We start from the raw sequence: 12284 nt of genomic DNA on the forward strand, positions 1-12284 counted from the left end.
TATATCAATAAGACGTGACATTGCCTTTTTCTCCAGAAAATATCATTTAGAGACAAGTAACCTAAAAAGTCCATTTGATTCTGCTTTCAATATGACAGTTGTGGTTAATACTCCACATACCTACAGGACTTGGCAATGTTAACACAGCAGAACTCCGACATCTGTATAAGTGTAATGAAATGAAAACAATATTATTGAGTCGTACGAATGCCTCACTTTTGTTCCGACACAATTCAAGACCCCTGGAGAAAAATTTTACACCTGGTGTTACACATGGCAACTACACACACAAGAACTTTTTGCAGACACTACAACGACCTACTTAAGTAAGCTTTTCCTGGGTCACCTTCAAGTACTGTACTTAAATAATTCCTGATTTGACTGGAAGATCTGTACTTCCCACTTTCATATCAACAGACTCAAAATGCATATTCTAGACCTCAGCCTCTGTTACAGGTCAATGTCGCACCAATATTCTCCAACAAGTCTCTACCAATAATTAAATAGTGGAAAATTTACGGGTACAGGACGGCTTAACGTGTGGAAAATGAGATTTTCATTATTCACTCACTCTATTTAACATTTACCATTCCTTTAAAATAGCACAGCAACATCAATTAAACACAGTTCAATCACCCATACTGTACACTTATTTCATAATTATAGCACTTTTAAACTGCAAATCCTCTAAGAGACTTCTTAAATCTTCACGATTCTCTATCAAGAGCCTTGATGTGTTTAAATACGTATAACAACCAGTAATCAGAGTCGGAACTTTGGTCAAAGAGCAAAACTTAAAATATCTACAAAGTTACAAGCACAAGTGCTTAGCTACAGAAGTGTTTTTTCTAAGTCAAAAAGGTGTGAATTTGCAACACAGATGACTGGCCAGACATGGTCAGAATTATATTCAGGAACACATTTAATGAAAAATTCAACAAATTCATGAATAAATTCAAGTTAAAATTTGAGGAAACATTTCCTAAAGTAGTACATTCTGTTGGCGGATCTAGCAGGAAGACTTGGGTATCAGAAAATCCTCTGAAATATAGGAGATCTATCAAAAATTATAAGTGTGACCCAGCCTTCTTACAGTTTTTTCTCAGGTACAAGAGGACATACAGAACACTGTTGCAGGAAGCAAAGAGAATCCAAAATGAAGAGACCATACAGAACTCAAGCAATAAAAGCAGATGAACATAAAAATTAGAAATAAAGGTAGTTAAATAGGTAATCCTAAGGGCCTGGCAAACTTTATAAACAACTACTTTAGTAATATAGCAACAAAACTGCAAGAAAAGCTTCCTAAAACACAACACACAATGGCAAAGAACTCTGTATCTCACACAATGCTACTTCTACCCACCAATGGAGAGGAAATCAGTAGCATTGTACATAAATTCAAGAGTAAATCATCCACAGGTTTAGGTGAAGTTCCAATGTGTATACTAAAAGACAGCATTAGCATCATAAAAAAAACCCTTAGCAGACATTATAAATGAGTCATTCTCATCAGGTTGCTTCCCTAATTATCTAACGCACGCAAAAATTCTTCGCTTACACAAAAAAGGTCATACAGAAAATGTAGACAATTACAGACCTGTTACATTGCTGTTTTCTTTTTCAAAAATAATGGAAACTATTATGAAAAACAGACTTATGAACTACTTAAACAAATACCAACTTCTATGCAAAGAAGAGTTTGGTTTCAGAACTGGAAACGGAACAGAAGCAGCTATATAAAAATTTACAAGAGTAGTTCTAGAAGCCCTAGATAAAGGAGGACAACTAACAGGGATTTTTCTAGATCTCAGTAAAGGATTTGATACAGTTGAGCATGAAATACTACTAAGTAAACTTGAAGTACTAGGAATCAGGGGGGCTGTAAATAAATGGTTTAGATCTTACCTTGCAGACAGAGTGCAGAGGGTGGAGATATCTCACATTTCAAGTAGCTCAAATTATTTAGTGAAACACCTTTCAGATGATGAATATTTGGTCATTAGAGTGCCTCAAGGGAGTGTGCTATGCCCCGTACTATTTCTCATTTATATTAATGACTTCCCACAGTGGGTAACGCAAGGTAAAACAGTGTTATTTGCTGATGACAGCAATATAATAATTACAGACAGGACACCAGAAATGTTAAATGTAAAAGCTGAAAAGGCACTTATGGCAGTTCACAACTGGTCAAATAACAACAAAGTAGCCCTTAATGTGAAAAAGACTAATAACAAACTTCTGTATAAAGAAAAAACAGAATATGACAAAATAAAACCACAAAGTTGGTAGCCAGCACAAAACTTTTGGGTATGTATGTTGATCATACAATTAAAATGGGAGGAACATATTAGGACCCTTGGGAAAAAAATTAGCACAGCATGCTATGCCTTACGAATATTTGACACCGTGTGTAATAGTTCATGCCAGAGAATGACATACTTTGGACACATACATTCTATAATAAGTTACTGCATAACATTCTGGGGTGCAAATGCCCAAAATGTGAAATATGTGTTCAGATAGCAAAAACGAGGTATCAGAATAATGAGCAAGAGTCACAAAAGAGTGCACTGCAGTGAGCTATTTAAAAAATGGGGTATTCTGACAATCCAAGTGAATATATCTTGCAAACTACAGTTTTTATTCACAAAAATATAGAGCAATATTTAACAAACAGGTGCATACATGATCACCAATCCAGAAACAGTAATTGCTTGTACCTAGACAGAATGAATAAAACTAAAACCCAAACCACTATGTTTTACCACGGTGTCAAGATATACAAAAAATTGCCAAAATAAATAAAAAAACATAAAGGAACTCTGTAAATTTAAAGCATTCCTTAAAGAATATTTATTAAAAAATAGTTTTTACTCGATTAGAGAAGTCTTGTGATCTATTTCTTTTGATTGAAGCAGGTTCTTCTGCATTATGTAATTCAATGATAAATTGTGTGTGTAATATACATATACATATATTATGACTTTATTATTTATGGCTTGTATTTCATTATCTTACGTGACAAAATAATGTACATATGTATGTATAATTCCGACATCCATACAAAGAAATTTGTTTACGGATGAATAAATATATAAATAAATAAATAAAACTACGTCTGCAAAATCAGAATGATTATTAAACATTTTTGCTGTCACTAATTACAAGCAATGTAACTGACAGAGTAGTATTACTAATATTTGCTGTAATGAAAGCCACTCAATGGGGGATGTTTTACATTTGCAAGAACGATCTCATTTAAGATATTAAGTTCATCGAAACACTTAGAACTAACCTCTCGTCTGTCGAACACAGTCTAAAGATTGATCTGTAGACTATGATATTTTGAATTATCGCTTTACTGAGTGACTGAAATGTAGTTCGGGTACCTGTGAACATACTAATACGTTAGAATTCGTTTTCTAAATACGAACTATTGCGGTACTGTATGGCTTCTTACATATTAATTACACTATTAATATTTTCACAATTTTTTCCTCAAAACAATAGTAAAGCCAACGGAGGAAAAAATGTAAAACATACTTACAGTTTTGTTGGGATGCAATTTTCTGTGTGAACAAGTGTAACTCTATCATACGGCGATAAGTCGCGGAAACAGTAGAGTGCGAACCACTGCGAAGGGATACAAGGACCCGCAATCCTTCACTCCGACAAATCAAAGATACGAAAGACATATACCGAAAAATTATAGCGTAGCAGATCATTGCTATGCAAAACTTGTGTATTCCTTCACCCACTGCTACAATATTGAATTATATTTATGGCTCAGCGTAAGCCGAGCACTTCGAAAAATTTGTTATAGACTCATTTAGTGTTCCCCTCCACGGAAATCTTTAGTAAAAGGCGAAAGATTTATTCGTCTTGAAGGGAAACAAGAGTAACGTTAACAAGCGCTTCTGCGGTACTTAAGCCTTTCATCGTATGCCCTTTGAACGAGAACGCATCACGTAAACAGAATTTCTGCACATATCTCGCCTGAAATTAAGTGTTAATTGTTGCTGACTTGGATAATGCATTCTGATTTAGAGATATTAACACATTTAACTACCACCAAAAGCGGTTTCACGAATAAAGAACCATTACTTGGCCTGTTTGGTTGCTGACTTCCCATCCGCTATTTTCAGTGCGAGGCAAGAGATGGCAGCATAGACCATGGCGGCTCTCGTGCTTACGGTTGGCAGCACTGCTTGCCTTCGCGAGGCTTGGTGATGAGCAGGGAAACAGTCTTCCTCGCTTCCCTTTTGTTTCAAGAAGTAATGAATCTTGGTCATGTCCTTGCATTCAACCACATGCAGTAACAAGCTGCAATAAATGATTATTTCGTTCTCTGTAAAGTGACCTGGACAGGTCTGGAAGTGCTGTGGCTAAAGTTTTCACAGTATTTCGCTGTCCTTCAAAAGTATACGGAAAAAATTATGACTGATTAAATATTACATTAAAACATATTAGTTGAAATGAATGAGTCAAAAATTTCGTGGTTTATTTCAGATGCCTACTGCCAAATTAAACTGTAACTGATGCTTATACCACTGTGGCAATTAGTGCCTTCCAACTATAACAGTCTCACGATTTGGAAACGAGAGTTTTCTCTAGATCTATTAATTCATCATTCAGCTCTTTAGCGAAATGTCACATGCAAATGAACTAGATTCCGAAAAACTGCATATAGGAGAGCGAGTCTGGCACATGCCATTTGGCAAATCGCCTGTTTCGTTTGCACAATAACGACTGAAATTTTAAGAACACACATCTGCGCTGGAGTGCGACGGACGCATCTGTGCCGATTAGTTTCTTACCTGAGGCACTTATTTACATTTTGTTTACATTTCACAACATATACTGACTTCATTTTAGAATTGTTAGTAAAAGCTTTCTGTAAATAACTTATCATACACGTCAGTTGTATTTATTTCTGTTCTTAAAGGATTTCGATTATATGAAATATTGTATTTTACTGTACATGTATTGTCGCGATGATGTTATGTTAATAAATAAACGCAAAAAAAAAAAAAAAAAAATGCGCGTAACTTGGGCGCATTATTTTTGGCAATCGGGATTGCGTTCGCGCTGTCCCGGAATAATAATAATTAAAAAAAAAAGCCAACGTATGTGAATGCTCCCATCAGCTTCCGTGAAGAGAGTCAACTTTGTTTACGCGTTTGGTATACGATATTAGATTCAGTGGTGGAAAAAGAGTGCAACATTTTCAATAAGTTTCTGTCTTATCCAAAGCCCGTTTCACATAAAAACAGAACTTTATACATTTACAAACGTTGTAACTTCGTTGTTTAACACATAACTGGTGAACTGACATTTTTGTAACACAATTGGTGAGGTTGGGTTATAGATACCCAATAATTTCCATGGCCCTCATACTTCAATAGTGAAGGAGAAATGAAAAGTTTCTACATACATTGCAAAAGTAACTTTTATTGACATCTCTGAACAACTTTTGGCAGTAGAAAATTATTTATATTTACAGTGAACAGAATAGACAATTTTTGAAATATATGTAAGTCCATAATAAATTTTGCAACATGTCACGAAATACATATATCTGCAAATTTTTTATAAACAAATTTGAATATTGCTGTATAAAGCAACAATGAATCTTTTTAAAAGCACATTATTTTTTGACAAGTTCTTACACACAGGAGAAATGGCAAGCCATTACTCCACGTAACCTTGGCTTATAGGATTCGTGCAGGCTCCGCAAATCGGAACGTTGAAGCTGTTACAGATCTTTTTCGTTTATCTGTCAGAGCCTGGTGGGCACTTGTTCCACCTCACTTGTTTGCCCAAGTCTCGTCTGGCTTTACATGGAACTGGTATCTTGAGAATTCTGCTGATGTTTAGCCGCAACTCACGGGGCAAATGGTCGTTTTGAAGTCGACGATTGAGATGAGGGTTTACAAGTTCCTTGGCAAGATTTTTTATGTATTCCAACCTGGTTAGCTCTGGATTCCCTGGGAATTCACGGTAGATAACATAGGCATTCAGTAGGCTAATGTTAATTAGAGTGAAAAATATGGCTAATGGCCATCGCCTTGTGCGTCTACTTGTTGAGTATACTGTGCATTTCTCATATAAGGCGTCGACGCCACCTTTTGTGTTGTTATAAAAGGCAATGATTTCTGGATTATTGGACTGGGTATGGTGCATTGTGGATACAAGTAGGATGGCCTTGACTTTCTTTGGTAAATAAGAGAGTAGTGGTGTCTCCTTTGTGAAACCATAGAGAGCTTCTACTTCTCTTTCCTTGGCAGGTAAAAATTCTTTCGGTATTCCTTGTTTATTTTTTCGCAGTGTTCCTACATATGTCAAGCCCCTTTTACGTAGTTCCTGTACGAGGGCAATGGACGAAACCAATTATTTGCTGTGGTATTGCGGTTACTTCCGATAATGTGTTTGGTCAATTGCAACACTGCTTGAGCTCGCTTGGAAAATTTCTTCTCTTCATCAGTGAGTGTTCTGCCATCACTATCCTTTCCAGAGTAAATATAGGGGTTTAGCAAGTAGTGGGTTTTTGTATCTGCCAAAGCCATTATTTGGAGTCCATATTTTATAGGTTTGCTGGGGATATACGTTTTAAAGCGGCACCGACCACGAAAGCCCACCAACATTTCGTCAATGCAAGCGTACATTCCAATTGAGTAACTAGCCATACAGTTTTTCATAAACTCTTGGAAAACCCATTTTATAGGAGCTGTTGCATCACATTTTTTTCCTCACATCTCTGTCTGAGGCGTCATCAAAACGTATACTGAGCAGTAACACTAAGATCCTCTTCAGTGACATTGTACAACGAAAAATATCACGACCAGTACCGTCGGTTGCAAACATAGCTTGAAGATCTTCATTATTAGATTTGAATATGGCTGTGAACGTAAGAATCCCCAAAAAAGCCTTGAATTAGATCAGATCCAAGTCTTTGTAGTCAGTTCTTGTATCATCAGACAACTTTCCAAGTTTTTATTGGTTTGCAGAATTATTTCATTCAGTATTCTCTCACTAAAAATAGCGTCCAAGCAGTCTGGGGACTACAGATCTGACCAAGGGATTTAGCAGGGCCAATTATTCCCAGTAAATGTGAAACGATATTATGTTTCCTTGTGCGAACATTTGAAGCTGGAGGTTTTTTGGACCATATGAAACGGTTTTTCCCATAATACTTCTTTCGCTCGTACTGACGATTCTGCCTTTTTGAAAGGGGTTCACTCTCATCTGATGACGATGTGTCTGTTTCAAAGGAATGTGGTGGTTGTAGTGAACCTGGTGATGATACAGGAACTGTAGCATTAGGTATACCAAGCACTTCATTCTCAGCTTCACATACTTCTAGCTCTGATTCGGTTTCATGGGCACTCTCGAAACCTTGTTCTATAACATTTTCATACCCACTACATTCACTCTCAGACTCATCCAGTATAGATCTCGCCCAGTCACCAAATCCAGGATCACTAGGTTTCAGGGACCACCTTCTTGATGGCATGTCAGCTGAAAATCGGAAAACGAGAAAATCTCAGGGTAACTAACGTGGTTATCGATAAGCAGAGTTTTAGTAATAACGTATCAAATAAACTCACTGCTTTGATGAGAACTGCATCCAGGGTTATTAGCTATCACAGGAAACCTGCTAGATGCCATACTACCTGTAAAATAGAATACGAGAATATTCCAAAAAAAAAAAAAGTTCAGCAACTGATGAGGTTGGGTTAGAAATACCCAGTAACTTTAAAAAAATCGCGTATAAAATCAAACAACTCACCGCTCTGTTGAGTACCGCGCTTCAGGCTGACTTGCAACAAACTGACTTGAAGGAACAGGAACTAACAATGACGTACTCGCGACAATCTGGTAATAATGGGGCTTCGAAGATTTAGCTGGGTGTCTGACACCCAACATCGCCTTTTAAGGGCTAAACTAACCAGCAGTAAAGAAAGTTTGAGTGAATGTTGCTTTGAAAGCCATGTTCGCCTCGCGCGTTGTGAAACAAACGTTCGCAAAGTCAATAATGGCGACAAAATTATGTCGAGTTTGCAAGACCTCTTGTGAACTGTAGTTACCCGGCCACGGCCCGACTACTTGTGCTATGCTTATACACTGAAGTGCCAAAGAAACTGGTATACAGAGGTATATAAAAAGGCAGAATACGCCACTGCGGTCGGCAACGCCTATATAAAAGAAGTGTCTGGCACAGTTGTTAGACTGGTTACTGCTGCTACAATGGCAGGTTGTCGATGTTTCAGTGAGATAGAACCTGGTGTTGTAGTCGGCGCACGTGCAATGGGACACAGCATCTCCGAAGTAGCGATGAAGTTGAGATTTTGCCATATGACCATTTGGCGAGTGTACAGTGAATATCTGGGTCCCGATAAAACATCAAATATCCCACATCGCTCCGGCTGGAAAAAGATCCTGCAAGAACGGGACAAACGACGACTGACGAGAGTCGTTCAATTTGACAGAAGTGCAACCCTTTCGCAAATTGCTGCAGATTTCAGTGCTAGACCATCAACAAGTGTCAGCGTGCTAACCGTTCAACGAAACATCATCATATATTCTTGATGACTGCATGACACAAAATCTTTATGCCTCGCCTGGGCCTGTCAACACTGACATTAGTCTGTTGATGACTAGAAACATGTTGCCTGATTGAACGAGTTTCGTTTCAATTTGTATCGAGCGGATGGACGTGTACGGGCATGGAGACAACCTCTTGAGTCCAAGGACCCTGCATGTCAGCAGGGGACTGTTCAAGCTGGTGAAGGCTCTGTAATGGTCTGGGGCTTGTGCAGTCGGAGCGATATGGGACCCCTGATACGTCTCTGACAGGTTCCACATATTTAAGCATCATCTCTGATCAACTGCATCCATTCATGCTCATTGTGCATTCCGACGGACTTGGGCAGTTCCAGCAGGACAATGCGATACCCACACGTCCAGGATTGCTACAGAGTGGCTCCAGGAGCACGCTTCTGAGTTTAAACAATTCCGCTGGCCACTCGACTCTCCACACATGTACGTTATTGAGCATTTCTGGGATGCCTTGTAACGTGCTGTTGAGAAGAGCTCTCCACCCCCTCATACTCTTTCGCATTTATGGACAGCCTTGCAAGATACAAGGTATCAGTTCCGTTCAGCACTACTTCAGACATTAGTCGACCCGCGGGAGCCTTACATGATATTAGGTAGGTGTACCACTTTCTTTGGCTCTTCAGTGTATAAACTTGTAACACAACATGGACGAAAGATACTGTTAACAAAGCTCGCTTAATCCTTAGCTAACATGTCTAATACTTCTGACGTAACTAAATGCTGCGGTCTGTCACACCTCGTAAGTTTATTTCAAACAAATATGAGCCATATTTACTGGAAACAATTATAATGCCAAAAGTAGTTATTATCAAGAGAAAATAATACATATTGAGAAAAAACGGACATTTCAGCTTCAAAGTCTGTGGCTGTCTGAGTAAAAATTCTCTTATTTTTTCGCTTCAAAGCTCATTTTTTGTGTACGTTCACGACATAATGCACGTCCACACTGTTGGACAAGGATATTTAGTCTTTTTCTTCAGTTTCAGAGGGCAAAAGTTACACGTTTTTTCTTTTTTTCAAAACAGTTCTCAACAGCCTGACGCTGGGGATGTTCTTCATCTGGTATCTGCAGTATATGTCTGATTGAAACAGTACGTACCCTTGTAAGACTTCGTATCTGTAGTCGGCGTGTCATAAGGGGATATGTTAGCGCCTTTGCTAACGATTTCAGGACTTCAAGGCGTATTATGTCTGGAGTCTTATTGAAAGATTGGTATAGGCGATAATCGTGTATGTCGTTGACAATATCTACCAGTGGGGGGAAAGAAACTGCTACAGGCCATCTTTATGTCCTGCGGCTTGCTGTATAAGCTGCACGTTTTTGATCCATACCGCCTTTTGTTACGTTATGGAAGACGTAATTTGGTTTACAATTCCTCCGGATCGAAACTCTCAGAATGATGCATACTGCAGACCAGGGTTACAGCTTTCCCACCTTTGGAACATAAAGAGCGGTGACATCTCTTCCGTGAAGCCGTAAACGGCAGTGTTCTGCTTTCAGAAAGAAAGTTACTACGGTTTTCTCGTTTATTCTTCTTTAGTGTGCCCACAAGTGCCATCCCCTTCTGACGAAGTTACTGAACCAGTTCTATGAATCCAAACCAATTATCTGCCGCCACATTTCTATGAGCTTCTTCTATTGGTTTCACGAGCCTCATCACAGCCTGAGTTGGTATTTTCAGCCTCTAATCTTCATTTGATGAAGTCGAACTGTCACTCCCTCTTCCAAAGTAGATTTATGCATTATAAAGATAATGAGCTCTGACATCAACCTGATACATTACTTTTATGTATTTTTTGCCTGTTTGTTTAGGATGTACCCAACGAAGCTGCAACGCCCTCAGCACGGTTCCAACAATTCATCCACAGTCACTGCAGCTCCCAAGGTAATACATTGTTGACTGTTTTCACTAAAGATTACAAATCTTTGACATTGCTGCAGCACGATCTTCTTTCTTTATTTCCTCCCAATCTCCTGGGTTATCAAACCTAAGATTTTTTGTCATGATGCATCGCAAAATACCACGACCTGTCCCATCAGTTGCAAAGAGACAGTCTAGGGACTCGTTGCCTGATTTGAAAATCGCTGAATATTCAAGAAGACCAATGAATGCTTTTAGTTAGATCATGCCAAGTTCATGAAGATAAGTCAATCTCTCATGGTTCTCATAATCTGTTCTCATTTTTGATATTTTTGCATTTGTCCACGTGGTTATTTCTCACAGAATATTTCCGGAAAACAAAAGTTCCTGTTCGGATTCTGTTTCTGGATTTATACGGGTTCTGTTCCTGGATTTTCCCCCAAACTTCTAGCCAGTGGTCAAATTCCAGGGTCTTGAACAATTATGTTACGGCGCCTTGTCCTTACACTTAACGGAGGTTGTTCTTTTCTCCACTTTAAACACTTATTTTTTTCGTAAAACTACGCGTGAGAGCCATCATTCCTGCCGTTATCGCTACTATCAGCATGCGTATATTCCATCTCTGGCACGTTATCTAACTCTTGTTCAGAATCTCAGGTATTGCTGCTTTCAATTTCGTACGATTCTGCCATGTCATTATTATTGTCTAGACACTCAGCAAATCAAGCCTGAAAATTAACCTCAAAATTAGGGTCATTTACCGTTAGAATGCTCGACGTAGATGGTCTTTCTGCTGTCATCTCTGCAATGAAGAAACCTGGATATAAGTTTACTTATTACCTGATATTTGACGCTAAAATAAAAATATATTTAAATACACAGAAAACAAATTACCAGAGAAAAGTTACGTAACTGCTATGCCGCGATCTCGCAGACGTTCAACACGAGAGGAAACTAACAGTGGTAGAAACACAAGCTCGTCACTGCAACTGCACGGCCTCTACACTCCAACTGAAAGGTAGCATTAGTAGCTCGAATACTTCAGCAAAAGGAAGCGATAAGGAAATGTTGCTGATCTACGAGACTGCTGCATGTCAGTTAAGGGTTAAACATAGTTTGTTGATATCCTCGCGCACAAATAATGAAATGGTCGTAAGAACAGAATACTCAGCCTCTTGGTTATTTGTTTCAATGAAGGATACAGAACTTCAGTGTTTTATACCGGGGTCCTTATTGACGTTCCTCTCTAGACACTATTTAACCGTTTATTTTAATAAATAAGAAAGCTTAAAAAAACTCCGCCGTGTAGCGACTATTAGCCGCATATGTACTTAACTTGAGAATTCCACCGCCTATAAAAGACATGGTAATCTTACAAGCATGAAGGCGAATATGGCGAACTAAATAGAATTGCGAAATACTATTGACTCCCAACTCTGAAATTTCAAGAGCTTTGTTTCATTGTATCATAAAAACACCACTCGGAAAGCACTATTCCCTTCCCACACCTCAAGAGGCATGGTGAACGATCATCGATTGCAGATGAGATCCTACGAATCCCATTCTGCATGCCTCACGCTCAGGGAAAATGCTACCACTCATCATCGTGGTTGCGTCTACTCCAGTATTGAACTAGAGAGAGTTGAAGACATACTACAGAAATGATCCTGTGAAGTATGATCTTAGAATTACGATGCCTTACTCATATACTTATCTCCACGCCGGGACAGCATCGTTGTCGAGAACAATCAACGCTACTGATACAAGGATCAAGTTGGAGCAAAAACAGCTCCATTAATT

The 12284-nt window shown here is 38.6% G+C and overlaps 2 non-coding genes across 2 annotated transcripts; both read right to left on the reverse strand.

Annotated features, from left to right (window-relative positions):
- Window positions 1-3786: 3786 nt before the first annotated feature.
- LOC126357015 (U5 spliceosomal RNA) lies at window positions 3787-3905 on the reverse strand. Its single transcript, XR_007566010.1, has one exon. It is a non-coding gene; the product is annotated as a U5 spliceosomal RNA (small nuclear RNA).
- An 8055-nt stretch (window positions 3906-11960) lies between these two features.
- Window positions 11961-12168, reverse strand: LOC126356832 (small nucleolar RNA U3). The gene has a single exon (XR_007565850.1). It is a non-coding gene; the product is annotated as a small nucleolar RNA U3 (small nucleolar RNA).
- Between the last annotated feature and the right edge of the window lie 116 nt (window positions 12169-12284).

Source organism: Schistocerca gregaria, chromosome 3 (assembly GCF_023897955.1).
Source record: "Schistocerca gregaria isolate iqSchGreg1 chromosome 3, iqSchGreg1.2, whole genome shotgun sequence".
NCBI classification, from domain to species: Eukaryota; Metazoa; Arthropoda; class Insecta; order Orthoptera; family Acrididae; genus Schistocerca; species Schistocerca gregaria.